We start from the raw sequence: 22,612 nt of genomic DNA on the forward strand, positions 1-22,612 counted from the left end.
CAGTGCAAAAAGATTTATGAAAAAATACACAATTTCAACTAAAACTAAACTAAAAATGCACTCATATCTACTAGTTATGTGTGGCTGTATGTGCATGTGTAATAGAGACAGGACAAAGGCGCTAGTTACTCATAACTTAAGAAAACGGACATGTCGGCTGGCAAGGCCTGGTGACAAAGTATTCTTGCCATTTAAAGCTTATGTCTTCTGCACAATGAGAGAACACTAGGTTTGTAAAATACGAGTTTCATATACTGTGTCACATAGGAATGATTCAGTTGTTACAGACCCACTAGTCAGACCTGATTAGTTACCCATATCAGTCGTACCATGACATTGTGTGTTCCACTTACTTAACACCGTACAATCAAGTAGATGAAATGAGGCATCAGTTAAAGTCGAACTACTCAATAGAAATGGTTAGTCAACATGATATTTCTTTTCCACTGAAAAGTTCACTTTCAACTACCAAAGCCCAGAAAGAAGAACGGTACATAGTAATAATAAAATATAGACAGGTGCGAAAAGGTGGTTACAAAAAACTATGTAGCAGTAGAATAAATCACCTGTAAATGTATCACCTCACAGCAATGTTTAAAATGTTTATTTTTACACATATTTAAATATTCGTTTTTTTAGAAGTGCTCGGTAGACCCAGCAAAACACATATTTCAAAAGGCACCATGCTGCTGTTAGTGCCAACGTGTTCATTTTAGCGCAAAGTAATAAATGGCATAATCCGTGAGGACGTGTACTACACAAGTAAATCTTGCTTCAGTGAATATTTCAGTTTCTCTTAAATACCATTCTCAGATTCACAAAGTGTTGAATGATTCCACAACAGTACTTCTAACAAATATAATGGAAGAGGAACATAGAGATAATGTTTGACAGTAAAATTTGAAAACTGCCTACCAGACCTTGCATCCGCTTTGGGGTCTCAAAGAAACAAGAGCGCCTTACAAATATGTAAAGAACATGGGTGTCTAGGATATGGCTTAACAGTGGAGCAGTAGCTGCTTACCTTTGTCTGAATAGATGTTCAAGAACAATGACAAACTGCAGCATAAGACTAACAAAATCCAGCATAAAAGACAGTTTAGTAAATAAATGTGAAGGACTTACAGAGGCAACAAACAAAGAATCAACACTTCTGTGTCTTAGCAGCTGGAAGCAGTCAGAGTTTTAGAGTGTCATGTGCTCAAATAGCTTAAGAAACCAGTCGGAATGCACAATCTAGCCAATATGGAAATAAAATACTTTAGGTTGTAGACTTTGGTCCATAACACAGACTTATTGCGATAGACCATAAACACTTGATAATGCCTGTCCCAAGAAGGATCTGTTTTGTTTGCGTCTCAATGTAAATACTAAAAATCACAAACATACGACTGGTACAATTTTAAGTCTTGGCACCAACGCGAGAAGTACACCACTAAAAAGATTTGTCGTAATCCTTGATGGAATTCTGCAGATCTTCTATTAACTCCATGTAAGCCCAGGTCTTTGGGTAACATTAAAAAGACTGAAAAGAAAAACTAAGATTCTCAGGAGATCTGCCATGTAAGAGGTTAGACAAAAAAAAAATAATGAGGTGATGCTGGTGGGTCTTGATTATGTTGCACCTTAAGGACTGAGATAATTGCGGCTATGGGAAAGATAATATTAGAATGTGGCTGACCAACAAATCACAGCTGCACCAGGAGATCTTTGTGTAAAGCTAACATCAAAATAAATTTCCATCTGGTAGGCGAAGTCTATCACATTCTTGTAATAATCTGCTACACAACATGCACTAAAAAAACCAAGTAAGCTAGTTCCCTTGTAAGGAAATCGATAGCCACCATGTGTTATTACAAACACAAGTAAACGCTTATGGTCAATTTTGGAATGCTCTAAAAACCAAAAACTGCCAACATGAAAAAAAGATGGCAAACATACAATATCACAGCACCTACCACCATAATAGATATTAATCAGCATAACTGGGCATTAACAATCAAAAGTCAATAAAGTGCCTCATGATATGTGATGGATCATTAGGAAAAATCCTATGGCTGGAAGCAAAATCTGTTTTATGGAAATGGAGAGAGGAAATATATGGTTTATATATTTTGTTGTAGAGCGCATGCTGTGAACCCTCCTGCTACCTAGTTGAAATTTAATTGTTGCAGGTAAGTGTTGTTTTGCTTTTTTATCTCTGTATACGTACTATATTTCTTTGTCATAAGTGATATTTGGAAATCAACTCCTATAACAAACTGTGAATATATGGGAATTTGTTGGCACCATTTTCCACCGAGTTTATTTTTACAATCAGACAACTATGTTCTGCAGCTACTTCCAGTGGACTCTATTTTGAAAGCTGTTTTGTATGATATTCAGTTTCTTTATCAGACTAGTACTCTTTGAATGCACATTCAATTAGTGGTATCTTATTTCTTTGTGCTCAAAATGCCTCCCAGTTACTAAAGCCACATACACCCTGAATGTATTAATTTTTCTGTTGGACTAAAATGTAATGCTTTAACTTCGATCACTCCTGACAGCACCCGGTATACTGCATCAAGCAGTAAATAGTGCTTTAGCAAAACAATTGTAGCACCTGGAGAAGCAAATTTTTCCCAATGTATTGAACAGCTTTTAACCTTGAATCTCTCATTTAAGTACAGGGGTAGCAAATATCACAAAAACGTAATTATATAAACCGTCTGAACAATACAATTAAAAGTGAATGACCCCTGTAGCAAAAACTGCTTCCAATCTACAAATCGCATTTTTCAAATATTCATATTATGCACTCTACTACTATTAAAACAACTTTACCTGTTAAAATAGGTCTCTCGATAGTGGCATTATAATAGACTTTATATGCACTTTTGAACATCTCAGCAGTCACAGACTGGGATTACTCTGAGCATTAATAATTTAAGACAAGTACCGCAGCCCCGAATCAGAATTATTTGTGATAAAAACACAAAAGTGAATAAACATCAAGTATAGCAACTGGGTAGCAGGACGGAGCAAATGACCTATGGAATGAGACCTTGCAATCCTTACATTATTCTTTTCATTATCAGAATTTACCATTTTACTGTGGGCTGTTCCAAGGTGTAGGACCCCAAAGTCGCCAGTTATCGGCAAAGTATTGGTGAAGCAACACCCACAGCATCCGACCGACAAGTATCATTTAGAAAATTAAAATAATAGTTTAATTTTTAAAGCACTTGGTTACTCCCAAAGGCCTGTTCTTCTTTGTATCAACAAGTATTGAATAAAATAAAAGACAATGCTTACAGGCCAAAGTAGAATAAACTGTGCAATCACAAATCTAAGTGAAGAAGAGAACGCTTCTCTCACATTTGCAACTGAGGCAGTTACTTAGAAACCTCTCCTAACATGGCAGTTCACAAGGATAAAAAACGAAGGTTACTCCTTTCATTCAATGCATGATACCCAGAGTTAATAAACACAAGAGAAGCATGTATAACAGAAGAATATTCAAGACTGTGTGAATCTGAATGAAATATCTCTTATCTTTCCTGTATGTGTATCCTATATTCCTATGTATTTTCACAATGTGGATTCTCTAACCGATGCATTAAGGAGCGACTGCGACTACATAAATTTATACATGCATGAATCACTTTGTATTGCAGCTCAAAGTAGAAACAATTGGAGCTTTTTTGAGAATTTTTTTTTAGGACGTGCTGTTTAGGCAAAGCCCTTAATAGTACATCTTGAGTTATATTGTCAACCCCTAAAGTAATTCCCTGCTCCTTTAAGATAAGTGGAGCAAAACGGGATGGAATGATCAGCATCAGAAAACGGATGGATTAATAAAACACTAGTTAACATATTGATCTTCCATACATAACACCATATATATATATATATATATATATATATATATATATATATATATATATATATATATATATATATATATATATATATATATACTTTTTTTAAATGTAAATTTGTATATACTGATTTTCTTTAAAGTTTTGCTGAACTCAAACGGCAATAGTGCAAGTTCTCACAGCGAGCAAAGAGCTTTGCCATTTCAATGTATTCTATCCACCTGCCCTGTAATGTAAGCAGACGGTTTCTGGAGTTTACTACAGAAGCAGAAGTATGTCAAAATAGTGACATTCCAAAAACTGCTTCATGCGTACACCCTACTGCAGATGCCAGATACTGCAGTGTGGAGGTGCTAATATGACAAAAAAATATTGGCAACTTAATCAGAGCTCTGCACAGGCATGGCAATCTTATAAAAATATATAATCTACTTCATTCTCAGGACTCCATCAATTCAATACACTCTAGGAAAAGGAATGGCTCCCACTCCTACTTTACACAGGGCTGCCTTATTTAACCAAAGTGCACATAGTAATCGTAGGTATATGGTCAGTAGAAAATGTTCATTAAGAACACTTGGTAAAACTCCAGGTAAAGTCCTTTTCAGCGTGGTAAGAATTAAATTTCCAGGTGACTAAGGGTCCACTACACAACTGGGCTTCACCTCCATTAGAGGCATGTCTTCACAGGGCTGGCTGAGAATCTTTCCTGAGAATGTTGCAGTCTTTCTAACTGTGCAGGTAGTTTGCTCTCTTATTTCAGGCTGATTTTAGCCTAGCCTGTATGAAATTCTCAAATCCTATATATGTTGCTTAACTTTGTCTTGGCGGAGTATCTCGATGTATACAGTTATTAATTTATATTTAGATGTCATTTTCCTTAATTTTTGGACTGTACCTTCAGAGTGTCCATAAAACCTCAAACATTATTTAAAGCAATTATTTCATGAATCATGGTAAAGCTTTTGAAAATACGTTATGTTGAGATAGTTCGATGTAACTATTAAAAACCAGTATTAAAACACATTGATGTGCACCCTTCACATACAGACCCACATTTCTTTGAGGAACTCGGAGCTAAAGTGGAATAGGAATAATCCCATTTGAACTAACCACCTCAAGAAGCAGAATGCCTTGCAGAGCTCAGATAGAAGGCTGAAGTGTGCAATACCTTACAGCTGCCTTACTTAAAAGGTAAACGCGGCATGCATGACTTGTCCTCTTTTCAATTGTATGTCTTCAATGAATAAAAAAAAGCCACATTCACAGCACATTGAGTCCAAAATAGATTACAAAGTCAACACTGAAGCACTGTAAAATGTATGTGTTTGATCACCCTTATAGGAGAAGCTAAATAAGGCATGCTTTAGACACTCTGTATCTTCGCTCATTTACACCCACACAAAAAAGAACAAAAAAAACCCAGGGAATACTGATCACGACCGAAGCTGGAGTCCAGAATTCCAGACAGAGAATTAAGCAGGCCATTTTGTGGTCAGTCTTTTAGAAAAGTAAGGATCCGAAATGAAAGAGTCGAAGAGCAGATTTCATTCGCTGTAAAACACCATCTGTAGAGAAACAAATGTTTGAGAGAAAAGGGATTAAACATTTCTCAAATCAAAATTTATGGATCTAGTTTATACACGTGTCTCAATTCTTCAGCATGCACTTCTTCAAACGCTGCCTTTCTACTTCTAAATGCTTCCAAAGTCTTGCTGCCGCGCCATTCTCACACTAAAAAAAACAAACTAAGCAGACACAGCCCTTCATTTTCATGGACAAAGATGTGAGTGCGCCCCCTCATCCCCACCCAAATAAGCAATTCATTCAGAGGGACAGTGTCATAGACACCGGCAGGGTACAAATACCCTATCTAAAACCAGGATATCAGACAGGCAGTGCTCCCGCAAAGTGCATTTTGTGACAATGTTATGTAACAGTGACCTTTGGATTGGTCATGTGCAACAAAGCATTGAAGTAATACCACAAATCAGTAGGTGCAATCGACCAATTAGTGATAGTGTAAGGTACAAAAAGTAAAGATTTTGAGAACACCTCTAGTGTCATAGCATGTGGGAAACTCAAATTCAGCTACACATATAACTTGTACATCAATATAGATAAGTACTAGCACATTTAATGTATGTTAATCAATTTAAAGCAAGGGTTAATTGAATATTATATGTTAAAAAAGGAAAATAGTTATTTGCATAACATACTTTAAGATGGATTTAATTTAAATGCACCAAACGTTAGGATAATGGATTAGGTAAGAATAATTAAAATACATCAACTTCAAGCAAATGAAGGTTTATGGTGGCATTACAGAAAGCGTAATTTTGTTTCATTAAATACATTGGTATAAGGGTTAGGTTAAACAAGTATTTCATTTAACTTTAATTAGTTCAAGATTATTAGGGCTAGATTAGGGATAATTAGTTAATTACGCCAATGTAAAATAAATTGTATTAGGGTTAGTATAATTATATTTACTTTTGAATAATCAAGGGCTATGGTTTTACATAAGGGTAATGATGAATTAAAGAATGAAGGATAACTTTGATTAAAGCTAATTTAAATATGGGTTTATACCATAGTTAGGGATCATTATTTAATTTAAATTAAGGATTCGTGCTTGAAGTACAGTGAGGTCTAGGTTACTTAAAATGGAACAATTAAAATAATTTAACTTCTAATACAAAAGATAGTTGTAGAGTTGGAATAGCAGGTTTTAGATAATGGTAAAATAAACACATTTAAAAAGTATTGTAGAGTTGTCATGACTGTTGATGCAGTGATCAATACATGCAATGAAATACATCCATTCAAGGATTACAAATGTCGATTATCTGTAACAGTTTACGACTTATATTGTTGTCCATCACATGCTGTGCACTCTTCTGCCATCTAATGTTGTGTTTGGAAAACTGCAACTTGTTTTGGTTGTAAATGTGCAAAGAACAACTCATGATCATATTTTCAGGAAACAGGACACAAACTACGACTTGATCATTTCCTCCACCACCCCCATTACAACGTAAATATCTGTATAATAAACGCTTATTGTTTTAATGTGAAGGATGTGAGGACTATTACTTTGCAGACAGAGAAGAGATAGGAGGAGGTTGTGACTCTACAACATTCGAAGCTCTACATCAAGTGTTAAAGGTATGCAACACCTTCCATTAGAGGCATGTCTTATTGCAGATTTCTTGATGAGCGCAGACTTGAGCAGTACCTGCCAACCCTTTAAGTCGGACGCTGGAGGAAATAAGCAGTGGGAGCACCGTCTGAAGTTTTCAAAACCTTGGTCCTATTTGCTTCAATGTCGCCACAATAGTGCTATGTGAAAGAATGCCCAGACACCTTAGGAGGCTTAGGAAATGTCCGCTGGAGGAATGTTCAAATCTAGCTTCTTTTTGACGTATCAAGTTTTTTTTTTTCTTCTTTTTTTCTTTTTTCAGTAAAGCAAGCCATGATTATTTAAATTCAACCTTTTAAGAAAATACATGAAATACCTTAGAACAGGTTTGTTTACAGTACGCAACATTTTATGCTGCGGCATTATTATGTATAAACTATTTTTAACAGCTGCTACACTGCACTTCTAGATTTCCTTAAAAATGGACAAAAAGTGGCTCGGTTGTGGTGCCGAAGACCACAGAACTGAAGATGTATCATTAGTTTTCCATTCTTGGCCAAACTACTAGAAAACTGTTTGGCAAACCAACTGATAAAACTACTTATCAAAAAGTCAAAGCACAGAAACTGCTATCCTCCACGTAGTTGATGATGTCCTTAATTTCGTTGATCGTGGAGAGTATGAACTCCATATTTTATGAGGTCTCTCCAGAGCCTTCTTTTTTTTTGCATTTGTTTTTATTGCATTTTCAACAAAGATAAAAAGAAAGAAATAAAACAGAGGCATGTAATGCCAACATAGAGCCATATATAGCCTATAGAAAGTACAGAGTACATATGTAAGCACAGCATTTCATATCCCAGCACCCAGTGCAATAGCATACATGAAGAATGTCTTACAAATAAAAAAATAAAATTCGGGCCCCAACTGAAAAAGAAGAGTCAGGAACAACGGTAGAGGCACAGATATCTAGGTCATTACATCTAGTCCAGTTCATATCTCTGCACAATCCCTTTACTACTAGCACCCAATACATGGAGGATCACAAGTGCCGATCCCAGGAGGCAACACACAAAGACATTCTACACAGGACCTTTAGCTGGCATTACATTACTGTCTTTATCTCGGCCTCTCCTTCACCTTGCAGCTCGTAATCCAAGGATAGCCTCGACCAGTCCAGGAAAGGTCCCCATATATCCTTCAGGCGAGATGTGGATGGCATTTGTTCCCAGAATAACGGTAATTGGGCGTGACCGTATGTCACATCCCACAGCCAAACCTTGAAATCAGGTACTCGTTTCCTGCCCCAGCGAACAGCAATCTGTCGGCGAGCATAGAGCAACAGAAGGGCATGCAGTTTGCGTTTTTTGGGCACGGTGTCTCGTACATGTCCCAAAATCTCCAGTAGGGGAGTTGGCTGATCATCTCTACCAATGATCTTATTCACTGCATCAAATATTGCATTCCAAAAAGTATGCAAATGTGGGAGACTCCACGCCACATGCAAAAAGGTAGCTTGATCTTGCCCACATCTCCAACATCTAGCGTCTTCTCTTAATCGCATGCGGTGTAGTCCAACAGGCGTCCTATAGTATCTATGCAAAAACGTGAACTGAATCAGTCGCAGGCGGTAATTCGGGGGCAGCTCTGTCAACTGATTACAACAATAATCCCACTGCTCCTCTTATCTGTTGACTTAATTCACTATTCCACCCTTCCATGGATTTAGGTTTCAACACGGGATAGTTTGACTGCAAAATCGTGTAGAGCCGCGTTATCAATTTTTTAGCCGACTGTGCGTTAAGCACGTTTTCCAACGGTAGCATGACAGGGGGAGCCTCAGGGAACCGCTTATTCATCGCATGGCAAGCTGTGAGCAGTTGGTGATATAAAAACCGTGCAGCAAACGGCATCTCACCTTCTTCCGTATCCAACGGGGGTGGGGGGGCCTAAATGTACCTTCTGGGTAAAGGTCAGCAAATGTGTTCAATTGCAGCGCATCAGTTAGGGTCTTACCAACACCCTTTTCCATGCATGCAAGCATGGGATTTTTATCCAATAACATTGATGGCGCATACAGCATAGCTACGCCTGCATGCTACTGCAGCTCACACCATACCCAACATAACGTTTCTGCCGTGTACACATCTACCCGTGGCCTATGAACAGTACGATAAAGTGCCACAGCCAAAGGCGTCGGCGCAACCAAATCTCTCAACTGCAGCATGGGGTTGAAATGGGGTTTCATGCACCCAAAAATGAAGAAACTGAGCTTGTGCACATAGTGCATACAAATGCATATCGGGCGCACCCAGTTCCCCCTGTCTCAATGGCAAAGTAAGGAGATCCCGGGACACCCTGGCCTGCTTCCCCGCCCACACCAAGGAGAGCAGCTGGGAGCGCAACAGCCCAAAGAAGTGTTTGTGAACGGTATTGGCACATTCACGAAAAGATAAAGAAACTTCGGTAATATCACCATCTTCACCAGTGCCACCCTACACACCACCGATAGAGGCAATTTAGACCAGAGAGCCACCTTACCTTCTAGCCATGCATAGGTCCTCCCAAAATTCAATGTCCATATATCCTGGAGATTACGGCTCAGCCATACCCCCAAATATTTAACTTCAGTAGCCTCCCAGCGAAGAGGGAACTCAGAACAAACCTCCCTCGTTCCATCGGTAGGAGGGAAAATCACCGATTTAGATTTATGTTTATACCTGCAAAGCCGCCGAATCGTATAAACTCACGCAATAGTGGGTCAAGATTTACTTCTGGGGTCGAGGACATACAGGGTGACATCATCTGCGTAAAGAGATATTACCAGAGTATGTGAGCTAAATCCTATTCCTCTGGCAGTGTGGTGTTGTCGCTTACGGGCCGCCAGCGGCTCCATAGCTATGGCGAACAATAAGGGTGACAATGGGCACCCCTGTCTCATGCCTCTTGATATACAAAAAGGAGCAGATACCATACCATTGACACGCACACGTGCCCTAGGCGCCTCATATAGCAGTTTTATCCGTTGAAGAAATAGGGGCTGAAGCCCATACGCTGCAAGACCAGGAACAAATATGACCACTCCAGGGAGTCAAATGCCTTAGTGGCATCTAGAAAAATCGCTGCAGCCTTAACGCTAGGGTGTAAATAGTGAATGACTGAGAATAGTGTGCACAAGTTGTGTGAGGTCGATCTTCCCGGGATAAACTCCGACTGGTCGGGGAGATCGATCATCGGCAACAATGGCTGGAGACATAAACATTGACATTTATCACAGAGAGCGGTCTATAGGAGTCCAGCTCAGTTTCCACCTTGTCTGGCTTTAATAGAGTAATGATCATGGCCTCCCTCATCGATTGTGGTAAGACACCAGTCTCCAGCGCTTCCTCAAACTGCCAACAGTTTGGCAGCCAGCTTCTCGAGATACGCCTTGTAGAAGGCAGTGGTCAGGTCATCTGGCCGTGGAGCCTTATTAAGCGGCAGACTCTTATTCACTTGTGCCACATCCTCCTTCCTTATAGGAAGATCCATGTACAGTCTGTGGTTGTCATTAAACCACGCTAACGCTATTGATTCTAGAAAGTCCAGCATATTACTATCCTCCGCCTTCCCAGTCGTTTGATACAGGGTAGAAGTCCTTAAATGCCAGTAGTATCTCCTCCTGTCCCCTCACTGTATCACCCTCCATATTATGGATCTCATGAACATAGGTGGCCCTCGACACAGGTCGGATCATAGATGCCCGTGTGCGACCCAGTCTATCCCCCTCCCCATATCTCCGGGCCTCTGCATATTTCCCAAGGAATTTAATTTCTCCATTTGCTTCCTCATCAAATACCAGCAGTTTAGCCTTTAAGAGGCCTGCTGTTTCTGGATCTCCATATAGACACATTTTTTTGTCCAACTCCCGGATTTCCTTCTCCAGGCCTGCCAACGTACCTCTTATGGCCTTGAGCACCCCGCCTGCCTCGCGATACATTGACCTCTGATGACTACCTTAAAGGCCTCCCACAGGACTGCCTCAGTCTGCACCGACCCCTCATTTGTTTCAAAATATAGCTCAATGTATCTATGGATTTTCTCTTTAAATGCCTCATCTAGCAGCGCGTGTGCGGGTAGTCGCCAGGTAAAAGACTGGGAGGGGGCGTTCGGCAGCGCCAAACAAAGGATACAAGGTGCATGGTCGGACAGCGAACCTCCACCATCCAAATCGCAACATTCCGAGAGACTAACCAGAAGTCTAGCCTGGACCAAGCCTGATGTTGAGTAGATAGGCACGTTCCTTCCCTTAGGCTAGGGTGTCGTTTCCTCCAAATGTCCAGTTGCCCCCCGTCTGCCATTATATCCGTAAGGGCCACACGTGCCTGTGGATGTAGCAATCTAGCGGTGCCTTTTCTATCAGATTCATCTGAAAGCACAGCATTAAAATCATCCCCCCATATTACTGTAGAGCACCCGACCCCTCTAATCAAGGACCACATTCGTCGGAAAAAATCTGGGGAGTCAGTATTAGGAACATACACTGCAGCAAATGTTATCTCCTCTACCCCCAGTCTTCGAATCAGTATGATAAATCGACCTTCCGGGTCCACATGAGAATAGGCACACTTCCAATCCAAACCCCTCTTTCTTAGAATAGCAACACCTCTGGCATAGTTTGAGTATATTGCAGAGTATATCTCACCCCAATGGCTACCCCTAAGTCTCTACGATGGTGTCACATTTAAATGCGTTTCCTGTAGGAAACAGACATCTATAGCATGCCTCACTAAATATGCATTGACTAGGCGTCCCTTACGACCATCATTTAGGCCTCTAACGTTCCAGGTAAAAATGTTCAATAATTTACTTAGGAGTAGCATTACAGTATATCAGCAGTATAATTCCTCCAGCACGCAACATGTTACTGGCCACACTACTTTGCCGTGCATTAGAATTTGGCTATTCGGCTCAAACAAAAAAACAATCCCACCCCACCCCCACCCACCACCCACACCAACTCCCCAATCAGTTTGTAGTTTACCCCATCCATTCACAACTGGAAGTAACAACAAAAAGGTCATAGGGAACCTTCCCTTGGGGGCAAGGGTAGACCGGCATACTCCCCCCACTTACGCAGGGTGAACAGGGTTATAGCCAGTACATGCCATGCAAAAGAAACAGATTATATAAGCAGTTTGTAAATAACTCCGCCAGCACCAGGGGGAGAATAGAAATCAGGCATCCAACAACAAATCACATCATAGCTTGTCCAAATTCAGGATAGGTCAATGCATATAAACAGATATCCATCCAGCATCAGTTCCAGCAACTAAAGAGGAATCTAACCAGCCAACATTTTGATATCAGTTCAGTCATTGTCACTAAGTCCTCCAGACTGGGAGGCGGGTTCAGCATTTTTCTTCTTAGACCCTTAACCAATAACATGCTTGGCGAATTTATGCGCAGATTTTGCGTCCGTGAAAAAGTGAGTTGTACCATCATGGGACACTTTTAGTTTTGCCGGATATAACAATGAATATGGTATTTTCGCCTGCAGAAGAAGACGTTTGGCTGGCAAGAACTCCCTCCTCGCCGCCTGCACCAGCGGGGTAAAGTCAGGGTAGAAAGAGATGGAATTGCCTTGGTGTGTAATCTGGCCTTTCTCTCTTTCTCTCAAACGCAGGATGGTGTCCCTATCTTGATAGTTTAGTAGTTTAATCAATATGGTACGGGGCGTGCTGCCCACCGGTGGCCTTGGTCCCAGGGTCCGGTTTGCTCTTTCCACAGTAAACACCGCAGATAGATGTGGGTCAAAAAGAGTATGCCCGTCATGTAAGTTTCCATTTTTGACATGGCTGTCGTCTCTGGTATTCCCGTGACGCGCAGGTTGCCTCTGCGAGAACAGGCTTCTAAGTCATCATTTTTCTCATGGATGACTCCTAGCAGTTCTTCCATATTTAGGAGCTGCTCTTTGGTTTCCGCATGGAATTAATTTAATTCCACGTGTCTGTTCTCCAGACTGTCCAGCCTTGTTTCATGCACAGACACTTGGGTTTTCACTGTGTCCAATTGGTGAGCCAGCGCTTCCAATTTAGTCTATGCTCTTGAGACTGGAGCGCATTTCTAGCAGCAGAGACTTTACAACGTCGTCTCCCGCCCCAGACTGCATGTCTTTATCTGCGCCTCCCTGCGCCTGTCTCAGCCTGTCAGGTTGATCGCCTGGAGTCAAACGTGATCTTTGGTTGCTTCAGATCTTGCTTTTCCATAGTGCCCCAAGATGGGAATTCCGTTCTCAAGTCATCAGGAAGGGGACGGTATGTCCTAAGGGCAGATCTAGCAAGCGCCCCCGTCAGCACCCACGGGAGTCGCCTAAGCAGCGTGATGTCTCGCAGGAGGCAAGGCGGGAATCAGAGCACGCACCGTCCACAATACGCCCCAGTGCATCAAAATAGCAGCGTACCTCACAGTTCTGTAGGGGTTGGCACCATGTACATCAATAGCACCAGCACGATGCGCTGCCACTAATCACACAGCCGCTCCTCAGAATGCTGTTGCCAGCCTTAAGCGATGGAATACCTATCAATTAGGAGGCCGTCCCCCAGTAGTTCGTTTCCAGCCGCAGGCGTCCCAACACCTTCACCTCGGCATGCACGCCCCCAGTGACTATCACCAACCTGTAATCGCTGGACCATCAGGCAGCCAGGGGGTGCTGGGCACAGTCAGAAGCCACAAATCTAGCACCGTAAGCACATATCACCTATGCATAACGGTGGGCAGCAGCACCCGCTCCTTCTCCGTTCGCCCTCCCGCTGAGCACAACTCAGCCTCGCAGTGGTGCCAGACAGGCAACTTCAGGTGGGTACTACCAGCTCACCGCTCGCAGCTTCCCGCGCCGCTGGCTTGAGTTCCCCGCATCAGATCTTCCTCAAGAGCGCCCAAGGAGGGCTTCACCACTGCACAGGCGTCCCCCTCAGCACCCACACCGCTCCGCTCCGCCGCGATCTTCAGGTGTCGGTTCCGCCGGGCGCCACCATCTTGTCGAACTCATAGCGCAGGAGCAGAGTCACACAAGTCCTATTTCGCCCCGATTGCAAGTGACCCTACGGAGTCCACAATGACACACCGCGTTGGGGCTTATTGTCCGGGGTTTCCGATAAATTGGGCACAGCCTCTTTATATCAGCGTCCTGCGGCCTATATCTAGCGTCGACGCATCAGGCTCGATTTTCGAGGCAGCGCCGCGATCCACACGGCCTCGCCCGCAGCTGCGCACGGACTTTCCCTTCTCGCTGCCGAGTCTCAGCTCTGCAGTCGCGTACAACACCACCGCTCGGCCAGTTAATACTCGAATGTTCCTCCACTAGATTTGGCGCTCAGCACAGCAGCAGCTGTTTGTGCAGAATAAATGTAAGGATTATTGCCCCAGTCGGCGGAGCGAGCTCAAAAAACGGCCATCTCGCAGCTCGGCTAGCCACGCCCCCCACGTATCAAGTGTGTTAGGGCTTTGTCCCACAAAATGTGATTTTCTTCTTCATAACATAATTGATTTCATTCTACAGCTAAAAGCCATCTTTATCCATAAATGCCTTATGACCTAAAGCACTTACAACATTCTAGAACATTTTTCTATAATGTCCCACTGAGGACAGCTGAATCTGACCTAGTCTTTCTGCAGCATGTGAGGTTTACTTTGTAGTCTTTTACTTTGGAATCTAGTCTGCATTTCAGTTCTCTGGAATGCACTAATGGATCGGTATGCTATGAACTAGTGAGGAGGTTCAATGCGGCTATCACTGTTGGACAGTGGCTAGAATTCTTCACATTGGAAATTAACTTAAGTGGTTACTTACACAACGGATATCATTTGTATATTCGGACATTATTTACCTGTTCTATTTACTGCAGGAACCTCGTAACTTATGATGTCAGTAAGTACTATTGCTATTGATCTAGGTTGCGCAACAGCAGCTCCTCTCAGACATTTTCTATAAAATTGATGTAAATAACTGGTATTTAATGTAAAGTGTTCGAACACCCTCGACTCTAGCCTACACTATAAAAGGCTTACAAATAAAGCTAGTGAAAGAAGCAACAAACTGCTATGTTTTTATAATAGTCTTTGGTCTGTCGATATAGTAGAACTGTTCCTCTTTTGACATCTGAAGAAAGCAAAGTTTTTTTCTGCCAGATAATTTAACTGCCTAATTAGTATGAAACATCGATATCAATTTAGCCAAAACACGAGAGGCCATGTACCGGACAACCCTACCTAGAAGTACCTAAAATATGTTTCTTCAAGGCCTGTAACTCGCAAACTGTTTATATGAAAGTGATAGCTACTAAAAACGCCAATGCCAAGCATGCACCTTTAAAGAACTGCAATTAAATGGTTCAAAAGGAGTACTTATTACTCTTGATAGAACAATGGTTAATTCCATGAAAGTGGTTGTAAAGTTAAACTTTCCATAGATGCTTTAATAAACGGAGTTTTAAAAACAGAATTTAGGTGCCTGTTTTCTAAATAGGGGCCACACAAACGGAAGTCCATGTTAATCCAGATTCTTGCAAAGAAAGAGAAACTGTAAAAATGTCCTTTGGCATTCTGTGCAAAAGATTACTATGCTGTGGTGCACATAAAATATTTGCCACTTCGCATTTATTTTCGTCGAGCAGATAGCTCCATTTCAAATAATCTTACACTCTTGCAACAACCGTAAATATTCAAATTCTAATGCACTGCAGTACCAAATTGTCAGATTGAGTATATGTTGTTTGGGTGGCAAACATGACCTTTATGTGGAGTGAATAAGATTGTACGAGTTAGCAATTTGCAATCATGGTAAGCAAAGATTTCCAGAATCTGTGTAAACCAACACTGTTGCATTCACATGGAAACAAATAGTAATAATGTCAAACAATAGATATATTGTTCTCATCACATATCGGAAAATTGGCAGAAGAAAACCATAAGGATAGGTCCTTGACTAATCTAGAACTTAGTGTTCCCTAAAGACTGGAAGTAAGAATATTAGAGGCATCGTTTTGAAATTCTTTCTTTCTGTAAGTGGTGAACAGATCAATTTAAAGAGTACAGCACTTTCTACATATGCGTTTTTAAAACACTTTTGCTTTGTTCTAATACTTACAAATCTTGGTTGTGTCTCCTTAGGATATCCACAAAGTCATTGTTCACTCCCGGTATATGTTCGCTAAGAGGAGACAGTTTGGATGAGCCCACTGCCAAATGTTCTGACCTATCTGATCATATTTTATCCAAGGGTATGAGGTCATTCTTTCATCGATGGTTGAGTTACTCAATCACTCACTAGATTTAGGAATAGTTCCCAAAAATTGGAAACATGCAATCATTAGCCCTTTGTTAAATGAACCCCATCTTTATTCGACAATCCTAGGCAACTACGTCCTATCTCATGGTTTCGTAGGAAAATTGTTAGAGAAACATGTCAACCTTGCGTTGTCATGTTTTTTTGGAAGACCATCATTAAATACATCCCAAACAGATGGTGGTCACTGAGGAACTTGAATATGGGTTTCCACAATTTTGCTTTTAGAATTAAGTGTGGCATTTGATACCGTAGACCACGCAACCCTGATAGGAAGGCTCAGGGAGAGTGGGATCCAGGATAAAGCTCTGGATTGGCTTACTTCTATCCTAAAGAACAGATCTTTTCAGATAATGGAAATCTCATGCTTTTCTGATAGTATGCCATCTATATGCGGAGTGCCTCAGGACTCCTCACTAGGCCCTATTGTGTTTAATGGCTGGATGCATCTCCCGGCAAAAATTAAACGGCAGTTTTGTTTGTCCATAATATCCTATGCGGATAATACGGAGTAGGTGGTTTTACTTTGCAAATGGCTAGAACTTGGAACACCATCAACTAGCACCCTGCCTGGAAAAAGTGTCTCAAAATGGATGGCTGTTTGCTGTCTGAAACGAAGACAAGACAGAGCTGATGATCATGGGGAACAAACCCTTTCCCAGGCCAGTGATTAGTCTGCTTAGCTGCATGGGTATCCTCCTGTCTCCAACTTCCCTATAAAAAACTTGGGAATGTGGATGGATAGAGCGCGAACGATGGACGATCAAGCAAAAAAACTTGCTGCCACATGCTATGGACTGCTCTGATTGGTCCTGAAGATTTTAGAGTTAATCTCGGACCTTCTCAGAAGAATTGTGATTCAATACTTGGTGGTTTCCATACTGGATTATGGCAACTCCCTCTATTTGGGATCTCCAATACATGTAACAAAAAGACTGCAGGCTGTGCAGAATGCGGCAGTCAGGCTATTTCATAAAATCCCAAGCCATGAATCGGTGGATTCTATGAAACTCCTTCTATGGCTGCCTGTTGATGCAAGGATTAAGTTCAAATCTCTCTGCCTTGCACACATAGCAATAATTAGAAGAGATCCCTAGAATCAGTGGTCTTATTTCCCTTTATGTAGCTGTCAGATGTTGTAGATCAACACATGAATCCCTCCTTAGGACTTCAAGAATGAAACGAGCGAGATGGGGAGGCAGATTATTTGAAGATCTGGTCACAAAGCTCTGGAATTCTTTGCCTCTTGGACCGAGACTGCTGGAAGACGAACCCAGCTTCAGGAAAAAGCTCAAGGCATGGTGGTTTGCCCAGTAGCCCCAAAACTGATTGAGTTACCTCCTTTTATCAGCACTGTCATTAAGCGCGAGGAAGCCCTTGTGCAGCCATGCGCTTAAAATTTAAACAAACGCATCTTGGGATCTGAAATGGATGGGAGCCATCCTGCTGCATTAGACAGTATATTTTTGTTAGAATGTCTGTATGAAATAACTGCATTTTCTGTTACTTTGTGTCTGAAAAGCATTTGTGATAAATAAAGAGAAAAGTAATTTTGTTCTAGATTAGTTAAGTCATATCTGTGAATTCTCAGTTCCATATTTCAAGAAACGAGGAGACCAGTGATATACAGTGGAGAGAGTTGAGATGCATGCCTTGTAATCCCTGAAGTAAAACTGAAAATGGTTACAAAGATTTGGTTTTAAATGTCGATATCAAACAAGTTTAAATGTAAATAAAATCTAAATAATTTTATAGTAACATGCTCTATATACAGATTCTGTATCTGTTTAATAGATTGTTCCATGCAGTAGAAGAGTTGGAATATTGGCCCTATTTGGAGTTAGGGATGATTAATTCATATGGGCACAAAATAGTATTAATAAAAAACCTGTGCCTAAAATGTAGTAACATGGCCTAAAAAAAAATGCACAGACCATATGAAGAATAGGAATACATCGAAAAAAATAGTAGAATATGAGCATTTTTGACCTAGAAACTCACATATAAGGAGAATAATATTTGTTTTTGGACTCATCTATACGAAGATTATGAGGGGGAATTATGTATCAATTAGATATTTCCCTTCCATCACATTGTTATATATGAAAATAAATTTGCGGTGCAGTAGTTAGTTTAATAATTGCTATAATTTAAGATTGTTTTTAAAGATTGGTTAATGTATTGTAGAGGATAGCATTGTTTACTACACTCTACTTAGGATTTGACGCATTTAGTACAAATGTTAAGTTACTTGGTAAGTATATAATATCTGTATGTGTTTTATTGCTGTTAGCAAATTTTCTTTGTGAAATACAGATTGATGTGATGCAGGTTATGAATATTAGAATGTATTTGTCTTGAAGGAGGGTAATAACATTGTACATGACCAAAGCCTTACAACAGAAGTTAATGGATTACTATTGAAAGGATGCAAAAACTATTAGGGATGATTTGTTATTCACGGTTTTGCATTACGGTTTTCTTAACAGAATCCTACAACAACAGAAATAATTATGGCATACATTTGTATAGGAGGGACACAATACTGTGTATTAATCGGACACCATTTTTCTGAACACTACAGTGTTTCCCAAACTGTGGTTGTCACAAGCCGATTTTTAGTTTGTAGCCACAGTCCTGGTCTGCATGCAAGTAATAATTGAAATGATTAGTCCTGTTTGTGCATCAGTGCAAAGGTGCTGAGAAATCTACCTAAATCCAGTTGAAAATAAACCCTTGCAAGTATTCCCAAGCAAGGCTATGAATGAACCTTCTAGTCAGAGCTCCAAAATATAACAAGCATTTGCAATTCGCATTAGGAAAGTTTGAGCTATTGGTATTGTAAATGACAATTTATTTATGTATGTGTTAGTTTTGAAAATAGCTCAATTAATAGCTTTCTCATTTACAATGCCAATAGTTTTAACTTTCGCAAAGGTGACACCTATAGCATTTGTAATGCAACATGTGTTGTATTTACGTGACTTAGATGTATTGATATTACAAGTAACAATGGCTTTTAATTTTTCTTAATACTTAAATAAAAGTTATTGTAATTTATAATGGCATTAGCTTAAACTTTTGTAAATAACTTTTGTGAAGATTATGTTCAGTGTATTTTATTGTGACAAAAATCCAAGAACAGAAGAGAAATATTAACATCTTTTTTGTGACATGTGTAATAAAGCTTGAAACATTGAGAGAACATATTTGAACCAGTTGTTGTTGAATGGTTGCACAGACTGATGCTGTGGTGGCGCTGAGTGATGTTGTGGTGGCGACGAGTGATGCAAGAGGGAAGGTGTTCCACAGACAAGGAGCCAAGGTGGCAAACCTGCGGCCGCCAGAGCGCTTGCATTTAAAAGGGGGTATCTGAAGGAGGCCGCGATGGGGTGAGAGGAGGTTACGAGATGGTACGTACTTTGTGATAAGTTGATCAATGTATTTGGGGCTTTTGCAATGTAAGGATTTGAAAATCAGGCATCCTATTTTAAAGGTGCAACGTTGGGTCACCGGAAGCCAATGGATTTTCATAAGTAAAGGTGTGGCTGAGTGCCATCTGGGTTGATTCAAAATCAATCTAGCGGCGTAGTTCTGTACCATCTGGAGGCGTTTCGACAAATAGAGGGGGAGACCTAGATAAATAGAATTCCCGCAATCCAGATGGGACAAAACAGTGGCGATCACTACCTGGGTGATTGCCTACAAAGTGAGAAGACGCCGAACCTTCCGAATTTTTCTTAATTTAAAAAAACACTTAGAGACCACCTGGCCCACTTGGGCTTTTAGCGAAAGATCGCAGTCCACGGTGACCCCAAGCGTCTTTGCCAACGGTGAGAGTGTCGGAGCTTGACCCAAGTCAGATGGCCAGTTCTGGGGGGCCCAGTGTTTGACGCTGTCTCCGGTAAGGACTAGCTTAGTTTTGCCCGGGTTTAATTTCAGCTGGTTTTGGTCCATCCAGGCTTTGATGTTCCTCATGGTCGATTGAAAATTCAAGATGGAGGTTTCAGAATTATCAATCGTGAACAGCAGCTGTAAATCGTCTGCGTAGTTAAATTCCATCACCTGCTCATCTCTAAGGGCCTGAATCAATGGGAGGATATAGCGGTTGAACAGGTGAGGTGACAGGGAGGAACCCTGTGGAACTCCGCATGTGATAGACTGTTTAGTGCCGACTAGTTCTCCAAGCCGTACTGCCTGAGAGCGGTTCTCCAAGAAAGATATCAGCCAGCGGGCCGCCGTGCCCCAGATGCCGGCCTGTCCGACACGGTCGATCAAGATGGTATGATCGACCGTGTCAAATGCGGCCGACAAATCCAGGAGCATCAGTGTCTGGGGAGAACGCCTATCTGCACAGTCCCGAAGAGTATCCAGGACTGTGGTTACCACTGCCTCCGTTGAATGTGCAGGCCGGAACCCGGCTTGATGGGGTTCAAAGGAGCCGGATTCCTCAAGGAAGTTAGAAAGGCATTTAGCTACGTGAGCCTCCAGCACCTTTGCCAGGTAGGGAAGTAAGGAAATGGGCCGGTAGTTTGCCTTGCAAGACGGGTCAGCCCCAGGTTTTTTTAGGAGCGGTATGACCGTCGCTTCCTTAAAGGCCAGTGGAACTAAGCCGGAGGTCAAAGAGTCGTTCAGGAGAGTAAGAGCAGGGGCCGGGAGGGCAGAGAAACACTCTTTTAGGATGTACGGGGGCAGCTGTCTGATGGAACGCCGGATTTAAGTCTTGTCAAAAGTTCCTGAAATTGATCCTGAGTGATAAGCGGAAAGCTGCTAAGAGTGCCAGAACTATTGTTGATTGCCATACCAATAGTAGTTGGAGTCACAGACTGTGGGATGCTGGTTTTAATGTCCACAATTTTTTCACTGAAATAGATGTTAAGTGAGTCACAAAGGGACTGAGTCGGAATTATCCTGGGGCGTACACTATACAGGTTCGTTAGATAGATAGAGTGAGGCCGATAGATAAGAGTGAGGCCGATAGATAAGAGTGAGGCCGATAGATAAGAGTGAGGGCGATAGATACGAGTGAGGGCCATAGATAAGAGTGAGGGCGATAGATAAGAGTGAGGGCGATAGATAAGAGTGAGGCCGATAGACAGATAGATGTTATGTTAATACGTTATGTTAATAAAAAATGTATTAAGCGCTCTTTCACCGGTTGGTTTCTTGGCGCTGAAATAGACAGTAACATAAGCAGGGAGGTGGGGTGAAGAGTTATTGATATGCTTGTCTGTAAAGCCAGCTCTTTAAGGCTTTCCGAAATGAGAGGAGGTCCTGACCGGTCCGAATCTCAAGAGGGAAGGTGTTCCACAGAAAAGGAGCCATGGTGGCAAACCTGCGGCTGCCAGAGCGCTTGCGTTTAAAAGGGAGTATCTGAAGGAGGCCGTGATGGGATGAGCGGAGGTTACGAGACGGTACGTACTTTATGATAAGTTGATCAATGAATTTGGGGCTTTTGCAATGTAATGATTTGAAAATCAGGCATCCTATTTTAAAGGTGCAATGTTGGGTCACCGGAAGCTAATGGAGTTTCATAAGTAAAGGAGTGGCTGAGTGCCATCTGGGTTGATTCAAAATCAATCTAGCAGCGTAGTTCTGCACCATCTGGAGGCGTTTCGACAAATAGAGGGGGAGACCTAGATAAATAGAATTCCCGTAATCCAGATTGGGACAAAACGGTGGCTATCACTACCTGGGTGATTGCCTCCAAAGTGAGAAGACGCCGGACCTTACGAATTTTTCTTAATTAAAAAAAAAACACTTAGAGACCACCTGGCCCACTTGGGCTTTTAGCGAAAGATCGCAGTTCACGGTGACCCCAAGCGTCTTTGCCGACGGGGAGGGTGTCGGAGCTTGACCCAAGTCAGATGGCCAGTAATGAGGGCCCCAGTGTTTGACGCTGTCTCCGGTAAGGACTAGCTCAGTTTTGCCCGGGTTTAATTTCAGCTGGTTTTGGTCCATCCAGGCTTTGATGTTCCTCATGGTCGATTGAAAATTCAAGATGGAGGTTTCAGAATTATCAATCGTGAACAGCAGCTGTAAATATTCTGCGTAGTTAAATACCATCACCTGCTCATCTCTAAGGGCCTGAATCAATGGGAGGATATAGAGGTTGAACAGGTGAGGTGACAGGGAGGAACCCTGTGGAACTCCGCATGTGATGGACTGTTTAGTGCCGACTAGTTCTCCAAGCCGTACTGCCTGAGAGCGGTTCTCCAAGAAAGATATCAGCCAGCGGGCCGCCGTGCCCCGGATGCCGGCCTGTCCGACACGGTCGATCAA

The 22,612-nt window shown here is 41.7% G+C and overlaps 1 protein-coding gene across 1 annotated transcript in view; it reads right to left on the minus strand.

Annotated features, from left to right (window-relative positions):
* Positions 1 to 3,970: 3,970 nt before the first annotated feature.
* NPTN (neuroplastin) overlaps positions 3,971 to 22,612 on the minus strand; it is a 458,659-nt gene continuing 440,017 nt past the window's right edge. Inside the window, exon 8 of the mRNA XM_086959261.1 lies at positions 3,971 to 5,431. The gene's annotated coding sequence lies outside the window, so the exon portion shown is untranslated. The remainder of the gene's footprint in view (positions 5,432 to 22,612) is intronic.

Source organism: Lissotriton vulgaris, chromosome 2_2 (assembly GCF_964263255.1).
Source record: "Lissotriton vulgaris chromosome 2_2, aLisVul1.2, whole genome shotgun sequence".
Lineage (NCBI taxonomy): Eukaryota > Metazoa > Chordata > Amphibia > Caudata > Salamandridae > Lissotriton > Lissotriton vulgaris.